A 20,926-nucleotide genomic window follows, 5' to 3' on the forward strand; every position below is an offset into this window, starting at 1 on the left:
AGTCATTAAATGATTTAGCCAAGTTTGTAAACTGTGGAATAAAGTCTCTTTGCTATTGGAGCAATCCCAAAATGATCTTAAATCAGTCTTTGACACAGGTATACTCAGTCTTTTTATGACATCCACTTTTGTTGATCTGGAGTCTTTCTTTCAGATGATATTGTCACTCCCAGAAAGTTCACTGTTGTCTATAAAAACTGGCATTTCTTTGGATTCACTTTTAGTCCATCATTTGCCAATAAGTTCAACAATTCTGTAAACAATTGAAAATTTTCATCTTCTGTTTCTGTAGCAAGTAACAAATCATCAACATATTGCAGAAGGGCTGATGGTCTTAAAACTCTTGATAAAATAGCAGCAATCCTTTTGGAAAAATTGTTTCTGAATTATTCTAGCCCATAGGAAGATTGGTAAATGTAACTTAATCTTCTTTCCACTTGAAGAAAAACTTGTACTGTGACTTGGGGTGCAGAGGTACAGACCAATATCTATTTGCTATATCAAGGCTTGAATAACACTTTGCATTGGGAGAGATGAAGTAAAAAACAGTAGGAACCTCTCTGACAATTGGTGCATAGGCAGGTGTCACTGGATGTAATTTCCCTTAATCAATTGTTAAACACCAACTTCCACTGGGTTTCTGTACAAGCTAAATAGTAAAATTAGTAACAGATTTACATTTTTTTAATACACCTTGTTCAAGTAAATAATATATTGTTTGCTGTACACATGGATCACTTTCCTTAGTAATATAATAATAATAATAATAAAATGGATATTGCTTTTTAGCTAAATGTACATTTCCTGTGATAAACTCTTTCCTTTGCAATTTTTCCCAATCATGTTTATGTTTAGAAAATGCATGTGCAAACTGCTGCAAAATTTTTGTAAACCTTACCATTTTTATGTACAAGTAAACTTAACTTGTCAGGTTTCTTTAGACTATAAACACAATGAGGCCTATCTATCAAGCTGTCAACCTAAAATACACCGGAATTCCGCATCGTAATTGTTGCGAGATTGATCCGACCTAGTTATCAAAGCCTACAGACTGGCAAATGTTGAAATTTATGACGTAACATACGAACCGGCGATCTCAATCCGACGCAGATCGATGCTTACATCATTACAGATGTTCCGAATACACATTCGGCTCTATCTGACACTTTTTTCCAGTTATCAAACTTTTAACAGGTACGCTCGCGGCTATTCGATTGCACTGGTTTTCAATCCGCCACCCTGGTGGCCGTGGATGCCATAGAAATCAATGGGAGTCTGAAAGCAGCAAAAGCTGATGTTCGATGCTGCAAGACAAAGAAATATAACCTATTGATTTCTATGATAGAAAACAAGTAACGTTTACACCTAACACTCTAACATAAACCCTGGGTCTAAACACCCCTAATCTGCCATCCTGACATCTCCGCAACCTAGATAAAATGTATTATCCCCTATTCCTCTGCTCCCCAACACCGCCGCCACTAAATAAACGTATTAACCCCTAAACCTCTGGCCTCCCACATCACTACCACTAACTACACCTATTAACCCCTAAACCGTCAGCCCCCACATCGCCAAAAACTAAATTAGGCTATTAACCCCTAAACCTAACAACCCCCTAACTTTAAATTAAAATTACAACATCCAAATCGTACTATAAATTAAAACTTACCTGTAGAATTAAAATAAACTTTTTTAAACTATTAATTAACCTACCCTATTATACTACAATTAAATTGAACTACCAATTAAATAAACTAAATTTCATATTAAAAAAACCTAACCCTACTCAAATTATTTAAATATACAATTAAACATTATTAAAAATACTAAATTACAGAATAAAACAAACACTAAGTTACAAAAAAGTAGCAAACACTAAATTACGAAAAATAAAAAGCAAATGATCAAAACTAAAAAAGAATTACACCTAATCTAATAGCCCTATCAAAATAAAAAAGCCCCCCACAAATAAAAAAAAAACTAGCCTACAATAAACTATCAATGGCCCTTAAAAGGGCCTTTTGTGGGGCATTGCCCCAAAGATAACAGCTCTTTTACATTGCAAAAGAATACAAACACCACCCAACAATTAAACCCACAACCCAACCACCCAACCCTCCCTAAATAAAAAACCTATCTAAAATAACCTAAGCTCCCTATTGCCCTGAAAAGGCATTTGTAAGGGCGTTTAGCTCTTATACATGCCCAGACCCTAATCTAGAAGTAAAACCCACCCAAAAAACCCTTAAAAAAACCTAACACTAACCCCGACGATCCACTTACAGTTCTTAAAGTCCTGCTTTAAGGATCCATCCAGCCGGAGAAGTCCTCATCCAGGCGGCAAGAAGTCTTCATAAGGGCGGCCTCTTCCATCTTCATCCAGCTGGAGAAGTCCTCATCCAGGCGGCAAGAAGTCTTCATCCAGACGGCATCTTTTATCTTCATCTATCCAACATGGAGCGGGTCCACCCTGAAGACATCCGGTGCGGAGCATCCTCTTCATACGGTCACTGCCGTAAACTGGAACTTCAATGCAAGTGACGCCATCCCTTGCATTCCTATTGGCTGAAAGATTTCAATCAGCCAATAGGATTAGAGCTGCTAAAATCCTATTGGCTGTTCGAATCAGCTAATAGGATTTGAACAGCTCTCATTCTATTGGCTGTTCCAATCAGCCAATAGAATTTGAGCTCTCATTCTATTGGCTGATTGAAACAGATCCCTGACGAAGTGCCTGTCAGCATGAAATGTGTAGGATGTTTACTTGACCTGCTGTATCACGTATTATGTGTTGCTGTTTACCTTGCAAAATAAATTGCACCGCTTGATGACCACACAGATCGTTTTATTGAGTACTACAGATTGACAAGAGGTTGGGACACCACTTTTACGAATTTGTATCTGCCGTTTCTTCTTTTTTGCCTTGGAACGACACTTCCGGACAGGTCACAAGACCGCAGCCGAGTAAAGTGCCAGTGAGAAGAGCCCATGTGGGGCCATTGGTGTCTTCCGCAACGAGGTGGAGCTCGGTGATATCACACAAACTCACGGAGCAAGTCATGGAAAAAGTCTTGTTTCAGGTATCTTTACTAAGAGAAGCATAACGACACCTGGGTAAGCAACTTATGTTATATACTGGATAACAATAAAAAATACACAGTATTACAGTTGCACTGTGTCTATTGAAAGGTTGCTGGAATACTGCAAGGCTCGATACAAGTGTACTATAAGGTTTGAACTGTATATTGACAGACGGTTCCCTTACCAAGCAGAAAATATCCCTAGGCCAAGAGAAAATCTGTTTTTTTACCATTAGCATAATCAAGTAAAACATATTTTGTGAGAAATTTAGAACCAAAAATTGACATTTAATCAGGAAACTTTACTAAATAATCCTCTAATTCAAAATACCATTATCAATTAAAATCATACTCTTTTTAGCTTTATAACATCAGTATATGAACCTTGAAAACCCTATAAAACAATTTGTTTTCCCCTTATGGACAATGGATTAGATTGAGGCTTTGTGAGGTATAAATAATGAATACAGGCACACCAGTATTTACTAAAAACACATTCTATCATGAGATTCATGACTCCTTTAAAGACTGGGCAACTATATACATTACGTTTGAACTTCACTCCAGACAAAATTGGAGGCGATTATCCCTTTTACCCATTTTCAGAACTGGTAATTTTATTTGTAATTTGAATCAATTTAACTCTTTCCAGTTCCATTTTTAGATTTTCCAATTTGTATCCTGTTTCAAGTTGTTCATAGATAATACTTAATCAATTTTACAAATGTTTTCTTGATAGACATGGTATTAGTACATTGTCTGTTATCTGGGAATAGCTCTTCAACTGCAGACATTCTCTGTTTTACTCCCCTGTTAGTTTCATTACACAACAACTCTGCTCTTTTTAGACATTTAATTATTTTGTTAAAAGTGTTACTTGAAGACACAGTCAAACCAATCCATTTTCTAATTTCTGGATTACTGCAGTTTATTATCTCATGCTTATATATTTTATTCTTATGATCCACTTCAGTATTTTTAGGCAAAGTAATTGATGCATTTCAAATAGTCTATCAGCAAACCCTTACATTTGAAGGCATGCTTGTTTTTAATCCATCATCCATGTGTACTACAATAATGTAAAATAATTTACTTAACATAGAAATGTCCATGCTAGACAAAAACTGGTTCAATTTAGTATGAAATCAAAACTCCTGCTTTATCAAATGCTTCTTCTAAAACCAAAATGCAATCTTTACAAATTTTTTTCAACACACTCTAAACCTACAAAATCAACTGGTATTCTACATGCGGCAATTAATGCATTCCCTTCCCAGTTTTATTTGCAATTCATTAATATTTTAACACAAAATTATCCTCAGAGACACACATTTGTCCTGACTTTAAAACTCTGATTGCTCCACAAGCATTCAGTCACTATTTGTAAAGACACAGTCACCACATTTTTTCAACAAAACATCTCTCGTTTCATTGACTTGACATAAGCATCTGTTGCATTTGCTAGACTCAAAATAAATTTAACAGCTAATTGCCTATGTTCTGTAATTCTCCAATTACCTAAGTAATATATTTCTATGTTATATACACTAAAATACTTTTTTATTTATTTTATCCTTCAAATTTAGAAAATATCTTATTTTCAATAGATTTATTAACATAATCTTGTACACTAAATTATGGATTAAAACACCATATATGTAATTTTGATAAAGCCATGTTACATGGCGAAATGCGTTGATGGAGCTAGACTATTAATCACAAGGTGATAAGAAAGTATTATTTACAAGGATTACAAAGGATTTGTGGGAACTACTTTGTCAACTTTTAAAGCACTCTGCGCAGAGTTTCATATCCTAAACCGGACCTACATTTGACACGCATTCTACGTCCTGACGTTACCAGCTGCTGGAAGCCGCTTTGGACACCTGTGCCGTACCCAGACGGAGGATTCAGCTCGAGACAAGGGCAGGTAGGCACTATAGAGGTGTAAGGGCACCACAGCGTGGAAGTCAGAGGTAACTTTTAAACTTTTAAGTAAAACACTTTATTTTACACCCTTTGTATGAACTTTTGGAATACCGGAACGGAACTATAACGGAACTAATACAACATTATCCCTACATGTTGTTTCTAACACCAGTTAGTTCCCTATAACGGAACTTTAACACCAGTTGTTTTTTGCCATAACGGAACTTTGCCATATATTTAAAACAAACGTATTGCAAAAACGGAACTTTTTATACCAACACATTGGAACTTATATTTTTACTGCACTCCCTTTTTGTGTCAGTACTACAAAGGTGGATTTATTCATATATGTAGCAACTACCCTATAATTCTCTAGATTTAGTTGCACTTATATTTTAATAGTTAATATCGTCAGGATTTTATTGTAATTTTTATTGATGATTTGTACTAACGTATGACCGGTCATATTAACATTCAATCATATATGTTTATATGTATGTTTTATCCAGATTAATATATCTTTTTAATCTGGGATTAGTAAATCTTATGTTTGCTAAACTTGTTTTTTATTACTGGATTCATTCTTAGATGAATAGCCATATTATATGATACGTCTATGTAAGAATATTTAGATTCCAACTTATTAGTTCTGTATTACACATCCCTAACACACTTATTTATAAGAAATACTATACTACTGCCATACTTTTTCCCCGTAGCTGTTTAGCGCATACACACACCCCTTTACTCTTTGTACCTATTCTTTGATTATCTGCTTTATGGGAGCAGATTAGTGTGTAGTGCAGGGGTAGATTTGCGCACCTTATACCCACTGTTTTTTCTTTGCAGGTCTATGGCACAATCGTAAGACCGGTGAGGAGGCAACATACCGGCACGCACCTTGTCAAAAACGTCTCGGAACTCTTGGTACCTCTGGCGATTGAGATACCGAAGAAGTGCACAAGACTTTAACTGGTTTCTGAAGACAAGTGGAAATACATTGCTGAGACCACAACAAAATGTTGGACCTGCGCCAGTCGAGACTGGGATTGTGCTTTTGGAGCCAGGGATAACTCAGAACAACCGGAAAATGCAGAGAGTTTATCACCTGGAACTGGAGGGTTTCAAAATGGAGAGCCCCAACAGCCATGGATAACAGAGCAGTTTCATGAGTAAGGAGTGCGGGCTGAAGGGGCCTGCCATCAATGGACTCAATAGCAAGTGGAACGGACTGAGGCAAAACAGGAGTGGAGTGCTTTGATACAAAAGCACTGTCAATGAAATAGCCCGAAGCACCGGAGTCAACAAGAGCCTGGGTGACTATGGAGGAGTCCACCAAGGAAAGGACAACTGTGACCAAAGGTTTCTCCTTTAGCGGTTCTGGGGACGAGGATAAACCACCCAAGGTCTGCCCCCGACAGGACCTTAGGTGTGAGCGTTTCCCAGACGTGTAGGACAAGACTTCAAAAGGTGGCCCTGTAACCCACAATAGAGGCAGAGCCCCTCCCACCTCCCAAAGGCCCTCTCCACTGCGGAGAGACACTTGAATCTCAACTGCATCGGCTCAGCAGTACCTTGTGACTCGGGACCAGGAGGCATTGGAGGAGAGGGAGGCATGGGTGGGAACGAACACGTAGTAGACAACAGAACAGGAAGCTTCCACAAGCGCTCCTTGAAAGAGGGCCTCTCACTTAGACTGATGTCAATTAGGATAAAAAAAGACACCAATGCCTTGAGATCTTCTGGTAAATCTCTGGCAGCAACTTCGTCTTTAATCGCATCAGAGAGCCCATGAAAGAAGGCGACAAAAAGGGCTTCATTGTTCGAACCTACCTCTGCCGCAAGCGTACGGAACTCAATGGCATACTGAGCAACAGATCTTGTACCTTGCTGAATGGACATGAGTCATTTAGCAGCAGAGGAGGAGCAAGCGGGAACATCAAATACCCTTTGAAAGGAGGCCACAAATTCAGGGTCATTTGAAATCACAGGTTTATTAGTCTCCCACAAGGGATTAGCACAGGCAAGAGCTGTGTCAGACAGTAACGAGATGAAAAATCCCACCTTAGCTCTGTCAGACGGAAACGCCTGAGGTAACATCTCAAAGTAAATGCCTACCTGGTTCAAAAACCCTCTGCACTGATTAGGATCGCCTCCATATCACTGAGGAAGAGGTGCAGAACCGGACATGCTCCTGGTAGGACTAGGTGCAGAAGCGGAAACAGGAGCAGCCAGAACTTGCGGGACACTTTGGTCCAAATGTGCAGTGTGAGTCAGCAGGGTTTGCAGGGCTAGTGCAAATTGATCCAAGCGGTGATCCTGTTCATCCATCCTGGAAATTATGGCAGGTGAAGGTGGATTATTAGCACCATCAGGATTCATGGCCCTTGCGTAATGTCAGGGTGCCAGGAATCAGACTGAGACGAGAAGTGCAAAAATAATCACACCTTTATTAATAGCAAAAAATAATAAAAAGTCCACAAGTTAAATAACAAGCCAGGAATCAAAACCAGAGCTGGTAGTTAGACGAGCCGAGTCAGGAGCCAAAGCGAGTAGTCAGACAAGCCGGAATCAGGAACAAGGAGAACAGCAGAGTCAGGAACAAGCCAGGGATCAGGAACCAGGAGGGACGTCAGACAGCCAGGTAATACACAGGAGCTCTCACAAACAGGTGACAACGCAAGGGAAAAGCATACTGAACAGAGGCCCTTTAAATAATAAGTGATGACATCACAATTCTGAGACTGCATTCTGTCTCACACGGATGATGTATACCAGTCTGGCCATAAAAGGAAGTTCAGGAAATGAGCAGCATCACACAGTATGCACCAGAGTCAGCAAGAGAGGTGAGTAAAATGGCTGCCAGCAGCACATGGCAAACAAAACCGGGAAAAAACCCTGACAAATTTAAATTTCAGTTTGCTTTTTACTGAAGTGATCTTTCCTAAAAACAGTTCCATAACCTTTAAACCTTGTGAATGTTATAAGAAACTACTCATCTAAAGAATGCTAGCTAATTCTTTAGCATAAATAGTCTAAATCTCTTTAACAAAACCTATAAATATAGCTATCTATTGTGAACACAAATTCTAACAGTCTCCTACCTGGCTCGCCAAAATATGTAAGAAAATACACTTAAACAAAGAAGGATCTTAAACAAAGAAGGATGTTAAAAAATATTCACAACAACATATATATATATATATATATATATATATATATAAAGATAGAGATGCACTCACAGGACTTCCACAAAAACTTTTAATTTAGGAACGTTTTCGGGGTTCACAACCCCTTCATCAGCAGTTGTGAACCCCGAAAACGTTCCTAAATTAAAAGTTTTTGTGGAAGTCCTGTGAGTGCATCTCTATCTTTATATATGCTTTTTATACTTGCACCCAGGCTGTTAACTCATGGTGGGCTGAGCTGGAAATTGGCTTATATTATATATATATATATATATATATATATATATATATATATATATATATATATATATATATATCTCAATAATCAACCTTTTCCAAAAAAAATCTATATACAATCTCCTGTAGATCTATCTAACCCTCCAAGAACAGAAAACAATACTTCTTTCATAATAATCAATCACACATTTATTAAAGAAAGATAAATAACAAGATTACTTATTGCTTACAAGGTTAAAACACTAAAACACAGAAAAACAATTTAACAGAGAAATAGTAAATAAAATTATATCACCCCATTTGCTTCAACTGTGGGAGGCCTTAGGTCATGAGTGTAATCTGATGTTTTCCCTTCTAGAGAGGCACTCTGAATAGCCTATTCTCATACTTTTCATACCATTTAAACTGCTGACAAACAATATTGGCAAAGTTCCAAACAATGGCCCAGATTACGAGTTTTGCGTTAGAGGCTATGTGGTGCTAACCAGCAGTTTTCTCTCACCGCTCACTTACCTACAGCGCTGGTATTACGAGTTTTCAGAAACCCGTTGTTAAAAGAGAAGAAGTGAGTGTTGAGCAAAATTTTGCTCATTACCACACACCAATACCAGCGCTGCTTAAGTCAGTGGTGAGCTGGTCGTACGTGCTCGTCCACGATTTCCCCATAGGAATCAACGGGGAGAGCCGAGTGAAAAAAAGTCTAACACCTGCAAAAAAGCAGCGTAAAATTTCTTAACGCAGCCCCATTGATTCCTATGGGGAAATACAATTTTTGTCTACACCTTACACCCTAACATGAACCCCGAGTCTAAACACCCCTATTCTTACACTTATTAAACCCTAATCTGCCGCCCCCGACATAGCCGACACCTGCATTATATTATTAACCCCTAATCTGCCGCTCCGGACACCGCCGCCACCTACATTATACTTATGAACCCCTAATCTGCTGCCCCCAACATCGCCGACACCTACATTATATTTATTAACTCTTAATCTGCCGCCCCCAACGTCGCCGCCACTATGTTAAAGTTATTAACCCCTAAACTTAGGTCTAACTCTAACACCCCCTAACTTAGATATAATTACAATAAATCTGAATAAATATTCCTATCATTAAATAAATTATTCCTATTTAAAACTAAATTCTTACCTGTAAAATAAACCCTAAGCTACCTACAATATAACTAATAGTTACATTGTAGCTATCTTAGGGTTTATTTTTATTTTACAGGCAAGTTTGTATCTATATTAACTAGGTAGAATAGTTACTAAATAGTTATTAACTATTTCATAACTACCTAGATAAAATAAATACAAAAGTACCTGTAAAATAAAACCTAACCTAAGTTACACTAGCAGCTAACACTACACTATAATTAACTAAATTAACTAAATTAAATACAATTACCTAAATTAAATTAAATTAGCTACAGTACAACCCCCTCCCCCCACTAATTTACAGAAAATAATAAACAAATTACAGATATTTAAACTAATTACACCTAATCTAATAGCCCTATTAAATAAAAAAGCCCCCCCCCCCAAAATAAAAAAACCCTAGCCTAAACTAAACTACCAATAGCCCTTAAAAGGGCCTTTTGCGGGACATTGCCCCAAAGTAATCAGCTCTTTTACCTGTAAAAAAAAAATACAAACAACACCCCCAACAGTAATACCCACCACCCACACAACCAACCCCCCAAATAAAATACTATCTAAAAAAACCTAAGCTCCCCATTGCCCTGAAATGGGCATTTGGATGGGCATTAGCTCTATTGCAGCACAAAGTTCCTAACATAAAAATAAAACCCACCAAATACACCCTTAAAAAAACCTAACACTAACCCCCTGAAGATCGACTTACCAGAAGAAGTCTTCTTCCAAGCTGGGCCGAAGTCCTCAATGAAGCCGGGAGAAGTCTTCACACAAGCCGTCCTCCAGACGGGCAGAAGTCTTCATCCAGACGGCATCTTCTATCGTCAGAGGGATTGGAACAGCCAAAAGAATGCAAGCTCAATCCTATTGGCTGATTGGATCAGCCAATAGGATTGAACTTCAATCCTATTGACTGATTGCATCAGCCAATAGGATTTTTTCTACCTTAATCTAAGGGACGCCATCTTGGATGACGTCACTTAAAGGTACCTTCATTCAGCTTTAGTTGTCGGATGAACAGGATGCTCCACGTCGGATGTCTTGAAGATGGACCTGCTCCGCGCCGGATGGATGAAGATAGAAGATGCCGTCTGGATGAAGACTTCTGCCCGTCTGGAGGACCACTTCGCCCGGCTTGGATGAAGACTTCTCCCGGCTTTGTTGAGGACTTCGGCCCGGCTTCGATGAAGACTTCTCCCGGTAAGTCGATCTTCAGGGGGTTAGTGTTAGGTTTTTTAAGGGTGTATTGGGTGGGTTTTAATTTTAGGTTAGGGACTTTGGGCTGCAATAGAGCTAACTGCCCTTTTAAGGGCAATACCCATCCCAATGCCCTTTTCAGGGCAATGGGGAGCTTAGGTTTTTTTAAATAGTATTTTTTTGGGGGGGTTGGTTGTGTGGGTCATGGGTTTTACTGTTGGGGGGGTTGTTTGTATTTTTTTTACAGGTAGAAGAGCTGATTACTTTGGGGCAATGCCCCGCAAAAGGCCCTTTTAAGGGCTATTGGTAGTTCAGTTTAGGCTAGGGTTTTTTTTTATTTTGGGGGGGCTTTTTTTATTTTAATAGGGCTATTAGATTAGGTGTAATTAGTTTAAATATCTGTAATTTGTTTATTATTTTCTGCAATTGAGTGTTTTTTTTGTTGTACTTTAGCTAATTTAATTTAATTTAGGTAATTGTATTTAATTTAGTTAATTTATTTAATTATAGTGTAGTGTTAGGTGTTAGTGTAACTTAGGTTAGGTTTTATTTTACAGGTACTTAGGTTAGGTTTAGGGGTTAATAACTTTAATATAGTGGCGGCGACGTTGGGGGCAGCAGATTAGGGGTTAATAAATGTAGGTAGGTTGCGGCGACATTGGGGGCGGCAGATTAGGGGTTAATACATATAATTATAGGTGGCGGCGGTGTCTGGAGCGGCAGATTCGGGGTTAATAATTATAATGTAGGTTTCAGCGATGTCGGGGGTAGCAGATTAGGGGTTACTAAATAGTATGTAGGTGTCGGCGATGTTGGAAGCAGCAGATTAGGGGTTCATAAATATAATGTAGGTGGCGGTGGTGTCCGGAGCGGCAGATTAGGGGTTAAAATTTTTATTATAGTGTTTGCGATGCGGGAGGGCCTCAGTTTAGGGGTTAATAGGTAGTTTATGGGGGTTAGTGTACTTTTTAGCACTTTAGTTATGAGTTTTATGTTACGGCGTTGTACCATAAAACTCATAACTACTGACTTTTAAATGCGTTAGGACTCTTGACAGGGTAGGGTGTACCGCTCACTTTTTGGCCTCCCAGGATAGACTCGTAATAGCGGCGCTATGGAAGTCCCATAGAAAAAAGACCTTACGAAGTTTACTTAAGTCGTTTTGCGGTAAGGCCAAATAAGTGTGCGGTAACCCTAAACCTGCAAGACTCGTAATACCAGCGGGCGTAAAAAAGCGTAAAAAAGCAGTGTTAGGACCTCTTAACGCTGCTTTTTTACCCTAACGCACAACTTGTAATCTAGCCGAATGTATTGTGGGTTATTTGAAGCCTTTGCAGTGCTAGCCACTCCCCATATCCATATATGTTATATGCTTGCTTACTGACAAGATCAGCATTACATCATGCCTGGTGTCAAATAGTCAGAAGGACACACTAACCTGTCTATAACTACAGTGATACCATTTTTTACATATTAAAATCTTACATCAGGTTTAGACCATTCTTTAGCATACACATTAGAGATAGTGTCTGAAATAGGAAATGCTTCAGGAGTAATAACAGTAGTCTCAAATACAGAATTTAGATGATTACTAGCTTTATCATCACAAGTTTTATTATTATCATTTATTTGTATAGCGCCGCCAAATTCCATAGGTTTAGACTCTTCAATACCCAAAGTAAACAAAAACTTCCTTTAAGAGAGAGCGAATATATTCTATCTTAAATAAAAAAGATGATTTGTCTATATCTGTCTTTGATGTGGTGTCCTCTGAATCAGAGGAAACCCCGTCAGTAGAGGATATATCAATATGCTGAAGGTCAGCATGTTGCAAAACCCTTTTACGTTTATTTAAAGGCAGAATAGCAGTCATTGCCTTCTCTATAGCTGCAGCAATAAAATATTTAATTTGAGAAAATGGGAAACAGAGCGAATATTTATAAAAAAGAAAACTGATCCATAAAATAATGCTGCATGAAAACTTTCTATGCATTTTCTGAGAGCACTGAATGAGCTGGAGGCAAAGCTTATAAACAGTAAATTTGGCGGGAAATTTTGGCGAAAAAAAAAGGCATTAAATGATGACACGTCACTCATGACATAAACAGCATCATCATATGTGCATTTGCGCATACATTTCTAATACACCTATCACTCTAAAAAGCAGGTAAGAATTTAGTTTGTATATACAAAAAGCAAAATGTATCTAAATCAAGCACAAATGGATACTTCTATTATACTGCATAAAATGTAATTATCAACATTCCATGAGACTAATATAATAAATAAATTACTAGCTTCAAAAAAACCTGTATGTTTCACAGGCTCTACCAACCTTGACAAATATTTAGCCATCAAATAAAGCTGATAAAAAAAGAGCACTTAAAGGGACACTATACCCAAACATTTTCTTTCATGATTAAGGTAGAGAATATAATTTTAACAACATTCCAATTTACTTCTATTACCTAATTTGTTTCATTCTTTAGATATACTTTAATGAAGAAATAGCAATGCACATGGTGAACCAATCACAGGAGGCATCTATGTGCAGCTATCAATCAGCAGCTACTAAGCATATCTAGATATGCTTTTCAGCAAAGAATATCAAGAAAATTAAGCAAAATAGATAATAGAAGTAAATTAAAAAGTTGTTTATAATTGTATGTTCTTTCTAAATCATGAAATAAAAAATTTGGGTTGCATGTCCCTTTAATTACTGGCTCAATATAACAATATATAACAACTTTACTTAAAGTGCCAATCCATAGCTGACAGTGTCTTCTATAATAAAAGTATATACTTACCGTGTAAGACACCCATCCACATATAGCAGACAGCCAAACCAGTACTAAAACATATCAGCAGAGGTAATGGTACAAGAGTATATTGTCGATCTATAAAGGGAGGCAGCAGATGAATCCCTGCGACTGATTTACAGAGAGCCTTATGAAAAGATTTCCTATAGGCGAAAACATAGTATCATCAGGCAATACTCACTTAGAGAGGAACTGGGCTTCAATATGCTTGGAAGTGCTTTTCACTGAAGAAATCAAGCACATCATGCTTCACCACCTCCTAAGGAGGCAAAGGTTTTAAAACTGAGGTATGAGTGAGGTGTGAGGTGTATTTATAGGCATTTGAGGTTTGGGAAACTTTGCCCCCTAATTAGATCATGGACTCTTGCAACCTACAGTTGGATGCAAAAGTTTAGGTACACCTGAAAATTTCCATGATTTATTTATAAATAATTGGGTCTTTGGATCAGCAATTTCATTTTGATCTATCAAATAACTGAAGGACACAGTAATATTTCAGTAGAGAAATTAGGTTTATTGGATTAACAGAAAATGTGCAATATGTTTCAAAACGAAATTAGACAGGTGCATAAATTTGGGCACTCCAACATAAATATTGCATCAATATTTAGTAGAGCCTTCTTTAGAAGAAATAACAGCCTCTAGACACTTCCTATAGCCTGTAATGAGTGTCTGGATTCTGGATGAAGGTATTTTGGACCATTCCTCCTTGCAAAACATCTCCAGTTCAGTTAGGTTTGATGGTTGCCAAGCATAGACAGCCCGCTTCAAATCACCCCACAGGTTTCCAATGGCATTCAGGTCTGGGGAATGGGATGGCCATTTCAGAACATTGTACTTGTTCATCTGCATTAATGCCAGAGTAGATTTTGAGCAGTATTTTGGGTCATTGTCTTGTTGAAATATCCAGCCCCGGCGTAACTTCAACTTTGTGACTGATTGCTCAACATTATTCTCAAGTATCTGCTGATATTGAGTGGAATCCATGTGACCCTCAATTTTAACAAGATTCCCAGTACCGGCACTGGCCACACAGCCCCACAGCATGATGGAACATCCACCAGATTTTACTTTGGGTAGCAAGTGTTTGTCTTGAAATGCTGTGTTCTTTTGCCGCCATGCATAACGCACCTTGTTATGACCAAATAACTCAATCTTTGCTTCATCAGTCCACAGCACCTTCTTCAAAAATGAAACAAAGGATAGTAGTCGCACCACCAAGTTATCAAATGAAGTGCTTTATTGAGCCAAATTCAAAAAATCAGCAACGTTTCGGACACAAGTCCTTAATCATGCATAGCAAAACAGACACTAAATACCTTCTTATATACCTGAATAAGTCACACCTTCAAAGCTAATTGCAACACCTGTATAGAACAGGTATACCTCTTTTACCAAATCCTGCCACCTAGTGGTCATACAGAAAATTACACATATATAATTGTTTTAAATTAGCAATGAATTTATACATAGTCTAAATATATCTGTGTACAGTGCAGGCCCATGTGCAATACATATTATTTCCATAGTTCAATCCTTATTTGCATCACATATTTGGATAAACAGATATTACCAATGTTTTTTTTTTAATATCTTTATTTAGTGGAAACCCAAACGGGTGCACCACATCGAGTAGAAAAGTAACATACATAGGATGGAAACAATTCAATTCAGTTTTTACAGAAATGATATCAGCATGGGAAACTTACATCCAGTGAACAATGTGAGTTAGGTGCAGGCTCGAGGCGGTGAACACCCATCCGGGTGAATTTTACATTTTCTGGGAATGGGGAGGGGGGGGGTTGAGGGGTAGGTCCTGCACCCGGACCAGAGAGGGGGGGGGGAGAGGGGGGGAGGGGCTGGAGGGGAGGGTGGAGAAGGAAGGAAGGGTATAAAGGGGAGGTCACAGAGATTAAACCAGTCAATGTACATTTAGTGGAAACCCAAACGGGTGTACCACGACGAGAAAGGCAACATACATGAGATGGAAACAGTTCAATTCAGTATTTATAGAGATGGTAACAGCATGAGAAACTTACATCATGCGAACAACGTTGGTTAGATGTGAGCTTGACGTAATGAACACCCCCTCGGGTGAATTTTACCTTTACTGGGGAAGGAAAGGAGGGGAGAGAGGGGGAGAGGGGGGAAGGGAGGGGGGGGGTCCTGTACCAGGACAAGAAGGAATGAAGGAGGGGGTGGGGAGGGGTGGAAGTGAGGAGAAGAAGAGGTAGAGAAAGGATGTGGGGGGAGGTCACAGAGTTTGAACAAGGCAGAGTACTAACTAGTGTTTAGGCCGCAGAGTTCAGCCTCCCAACCTTTAAATGCAGGAGAGGCCCTAGGATCATTGAGGAGGAGGCATCCAGTCCGCCCCTGATAGTGCAATACACCCTTTTGTAAGTCTTAGTCCTTAGTAAGTGGTAGTGCTGGTGCTGGTGTGATTAGGGGTCACTTTGATTTTCTGTGGGTCTGTTACTTCTCAGTTGTTCTGTCATGATGTACGTGCTGTTAGCAAAGGGTAGTAATAGCTGTGTGTAAATGTTCGCAGGCAAAGTTACTAAGTAGGGTTCCCATTTTAAATAGAAGGTTTTGACTCTTTTCTCTAAGTCTCCCTTGACATCCGCCTGTTCAATCAACAGTTGCGTATGCAGGAGGTTAGTGAATTGAGATATGTGTGGTGGTTTGGTAGAGATCCATTGTTTTAGGATTAGTTTTCTAGCTATTAGTATGGCGGTGTTCAAAAAGCGGTCTTGTGGGGCGCCCTGCTCATGTCCCCTAAGAAAGATCGCATCCTGGATTGAAACAGTCAGTGTGGTGCCAATCACCTTATCCAACCAGAATTTGATCCTGTTCCAGTACTGAGCTATCTTGGGGCAGCTCCAGAACAGGTGCACGACGTCCGGGCCGGGTGAGGAGCACTTGAGGCATGTGTCCAGTGCGCTTGGGACCCATTTGGCCCTCAAGTGAGGAGTGATATAGCTTAAGTGTATGAATTTGAGGTGCATCTCCCTGTAGGGCATCGCTAATGTGCTATTGGCTACCAGTTTAAAGCTGTCTGAAATGGTGTCCTCACTGACATCAAGGCCTGTATATCGCTTCCATTTTGCACTCAGCTGTTGTAAAGTCTCTGTGTATTTGCGCTCCATGATAAGGCCATATATGTACGAGATAGAGTGTGACCCTTGCTTAGTTAGGGAACAAATAGTGTCTATTGGGGTAACGGTCCCACTGCTAAGCCCTTCGGACAGCAGTTTGTGTGCATAGTGAGTGGCCTGGAGGTAGGCGAATGTGCTGTGCCTGGGAAGGTCGAATTTATCCTGTAGGTGTGCCAATGAAAATATTTTACCAGTGAGGGGGTCCAGCAATTGCGAAATTGCATTTAACCCCTTCTTCTCCCAGAGGGCGAAGATTTGAGTGGTCATGCCTGGAATAAAGTTGGGGTTACCTTGCAGTGGGAGGTGTCTAGTGGTCTTGCTGGGAAGCTTCCACCACCTGCACAATTTCACCCACGCCCTGAGTGGGTCTCTGAATAGTATATTGTCTTTAATTTGTGCAGGGAGTGTGTGGATGGGTGGGTGAGGTAAAAGGCCAAGTGAAGTGGATGAGCCAACGCTTTCTCGAGTTTTTCGTCATTAAAGACTGAGGTTTGCGCCAACCATTCAAAAACAATTTTTGTCAGTGTCGCCCAGTTATACCACTCGACATTTGGGAGTTTCAAACCCCCTTTGGCAGCCAGCATAGCTAGCTTTGTTCTACTAATTCTATGTTTCTTTGAGTTCCACGCAAAATTACTAAAGGCACTAGAGATACTTTTCAGGTCTTTTTGTGATAATAGGAGGGGAAGTAATTGGAGGGGATACAAGATTTTGGGCATCGCAATCATTTTAATTAGGTTCACCCGGCCTGAGAGCGATATTGGTAGCTTGGACCAGCTTGTCAGAAGTGCACGGGTCTGAGTAATAATCGGTGGAATGTTCAGCTTGTATATGAGGTGTGGGTTAATGTGTAGGCGGATGCCTAGGTATTTGAAAGAGCCGTCAGTGACCTTAAGCATGGTTTGTGTGGGTGCAGAGGCTCTTGGTTTGGTGAGATATGTCAGCTCTGATTTGTCTAAATTAACTTTGTATCCTGAGACTGCTCCGAACTGAGTGAACATGGAAACAATTTTGGGTATGGTTGTATTTGGGTTAGTTAAATATAAAAGCAGATCGTCCGCATATAGTGATAGGTGCATTGAGTGAGACCCTACCTGTGTCCCCGGTATCTTGTTTCTTATGTAAATGGCTAGGGGTTCTATGGCCAGATTGAACAGGAGGGGCGACAGGGGACATCCCTGCCTAGTGCCCCTCTTGAGAAAGAACGGTTGGGACACCTCACCATTCACTGTTATGGAGGTGCGTGGGTTGTGATATAACTTTTGTATGAGGTTGTGGAAGTCTCCTGTAATGCCGAATTTTTCCAGGGTGATCATAAGGTGATCCCACTCAACCCTGTCGAACGCCTTTTCTGCGTCGACAGAGAGAAGGCATGCCTCTGGAAGTGTGTCTGACTTGTTGTGGGTACCGTCTTGAGTCTTACTCTGCCAATAATAGTCTATGACCGCCAGTGTCTTACGTATGTTAGTGACTGAGGAACGATGTTTCATGAAACCTGTCTGGTCTGTGTGAATGACAGGTCCCAGTACGTCGGCCAACCTATTTGCCAGAATAGCCGTGAAGAGTTTATATTCACTATTCAAAAGTGCTATTGGTCTATAGGAGGCAGGGATAGTCGGGTCTCTGTCTGGCTTTGGTATGAGACACATGTGTGCGTCGGTGAAGTCAACTGGTGATGTTGTTGTGCCCTTCAAGTATGCTGTGAATGTTCGGGCCAGTAAGGGGCTTAGCTCATTTTGTAGTAGTTTGTAATATTCGTTTGGTATCCTGTCAGGACCTGGGGTCTTGCCTAATTTGGTTGATTTGATAGCTTTTGTAACTTCCGTCGCAAGGATTGGGGCGTTGAGTCGTTCCAGACTATCTGAACTAAGGGAGGGCGGGACTACCTGATTCCAAAATTGATCCCTGGCCTGTTGTGAGCATGGTTGTGCAGTATAAAGTGCAGAGTAATAGCGTAGAAATTCTGTCGGGATTGTCTTAGTGTCTGAATGGAATACCCCTTGTGATTGGATGGAGGAAATTACAGATCTGGGTTTGGTTAATTTTACCATGTTGGCCAGTAATGTCCCAGTTTTGTCTCCGAATCTATAAAATCGACCCTTTCTATGTGTTTGAAAACAATGATCATGTTGTGCCAGAGCATTCTCTCTTAGTTTCTTTTTCTCATAAAACCTATCTCTATTTTGGGGGGAGGGATGGGCCAGGTATTGGTTATACGTGTTAGTTATTTCTGCTGTTGTTATGGTATCAGTCTTTTTCCATTGGGCATTGTAATGGGCAGTGAAACTAGTGATTTGCCCCCTCATAACTGCCTTGGATGCGCCCCAAAAATTGCCCAGTTGATTGAAATGTTGGGCGTTGAAGTTGTAGTATTCTGCCCATTGAGCTTTTAAGTGTTTCCTGAATTCTATGTTATGGTAGAGGTATGTAGAAAATCTCCAGTTGCCTTGGGTGTGGGTATTGGGGCGAGGCCCAAGGTGCAGCCAAATGGGCGCGTGGTCTGAAATTATTATGTCCGAGATGTCTGTTTTCGGGATCTGTAGTTGTAATTGTTTAGAGCACAGGAAATAATCAATGCGCGAGAGAGTTCCGTGCATCTTAGAAGCACACGTGAAGTCTCTCCTGGTCGGGTGGCGAGCACGCCATGGGTCGATTAGGCCCAGGGAGTCTCTGAATGCAGCCACAATCATGGTTTCTTTTTTACGCTTTTTAGCCTGTGTTCTTTCCTGTCTCTGTGTGTGCGCATCTACCCTGCGGTCTAGGGGCAGGTCCTGTGATAGGTTGAAATCGCCGCCAATTAACAGCGGCTTGTCAGGAAATGACGCTAGGGTGATTTGCAAGGAATGCCAGAATGGGGGCCTTCAGTGATTGGGGCTGTAGATGTTACATATGACGAATGCTTGGTTATCTAATTGCAAGCTAGCTACAATGTATCTACCTTTTGGGTCTATTGAGATGGGGGTGATTTGGGCTGACAGACCCTTTCTGACCAGAATGGCCACTCCTCTCTTACGTCCCTCCGTGGGGGTATAATAAACCCGCTCTACCCACCTACATTTCAACTTCTCGTGTTCCCCTTCAGTAAGGTGCGTCTCCTGCAAGAGGGCAACGTCTGTTCGCAAGCGCCTTAGATGTTGTAGAATAATGCTGCGTTTGGCCGGGGAGGTGATACCTCCCATGTTCCAGGATACTATTTTAAGGGGGTGTGCCATGGTGTTGTGAGGTGTGGGGGGGAGTCTAGCGAGCGTCTTATGATGTGTGAATAAAGTCGAAGTCTGTACTGTATCCGATCAAAGCTGTAGGGAATGGTAGGTTTCTCTATTGACTTGTGTAGTGGGTAAAAGGTAGGGTCCGTGAGTCTGTGGGAGAGCGTCTGGTATTGTAGTAACTTACAGTTTGAGGTGTCTAGAGCCGGTGATCTGGGCGGATTCTGGATGCTCCTCCTACGGCCTAGAGAGAAAAAAGAGCATAGAAGTGAGTAAGTGACAACCCAACACTCGGTGGGGAGGGCGGGGGAAAGCCAGGGCGACCCCAGGGGATTATGGCCGAGTCTGGGGAGGTGGGGTGTGGCCATTGGGGTGAGAAGAAACTCAATAACAGTAACAGTAACAATAACAATAGAACCACAAAGAGTCCAAACATAATCAATTTCAGTTTCAATATTACATTACCAATATAAACGTAAACTGGTTTGCACTGAGACAGATACTTATTTCTTACTTTAGATGGTAATAATAATTTTGGAAACAAAGTACCAGATCCGTATAGTGGATAGCGTGGTGTAATGGTTGTGCTATACGCCTTGGGGGGGCAAGAAGAAACTCAACAACCGCGGGATCACAGGGGATCCGGGTACAAACAATTTCAACAATGCAGATATAACATGAACAAAAATTAAGATATATAAATGCAGATACTTAGTCCTTGATTTAGCAGATGGTGGCAGTCCTTGAAGCAAAGTACCCATTCTGTAGGATGGGTGAAGTGAGGAATCAATTGTGCACTGTGTGTGTCCTTCAGCCCTCTCCATTGCGTTTATCGGTGTCTAGAAATTCTTGCAGCTGTTGCGGGCTCAGGAAGAACTTGGGGCCACCAGGTGTTGTCAGCTGCAGCTTGGCCGGGTAGAGAAGTGAGGCCTGTCGGCCCATAGAGTGTAACTT

This window comes from Bombina bombina, chromosome 2, assembly GCF_027579735.1.
Source record: "Bombina bombina isolate aBomBom1 chromosome 2, aBomBom1.pri, whole genome shotgun sequence".
Taxonomy (NCBI): domain Eukaryota; kingdom Metazoa; phylum Chordata; class Amphibia; order Anura; family Bombinatoridae; genus Bombina; species Bombina bombina.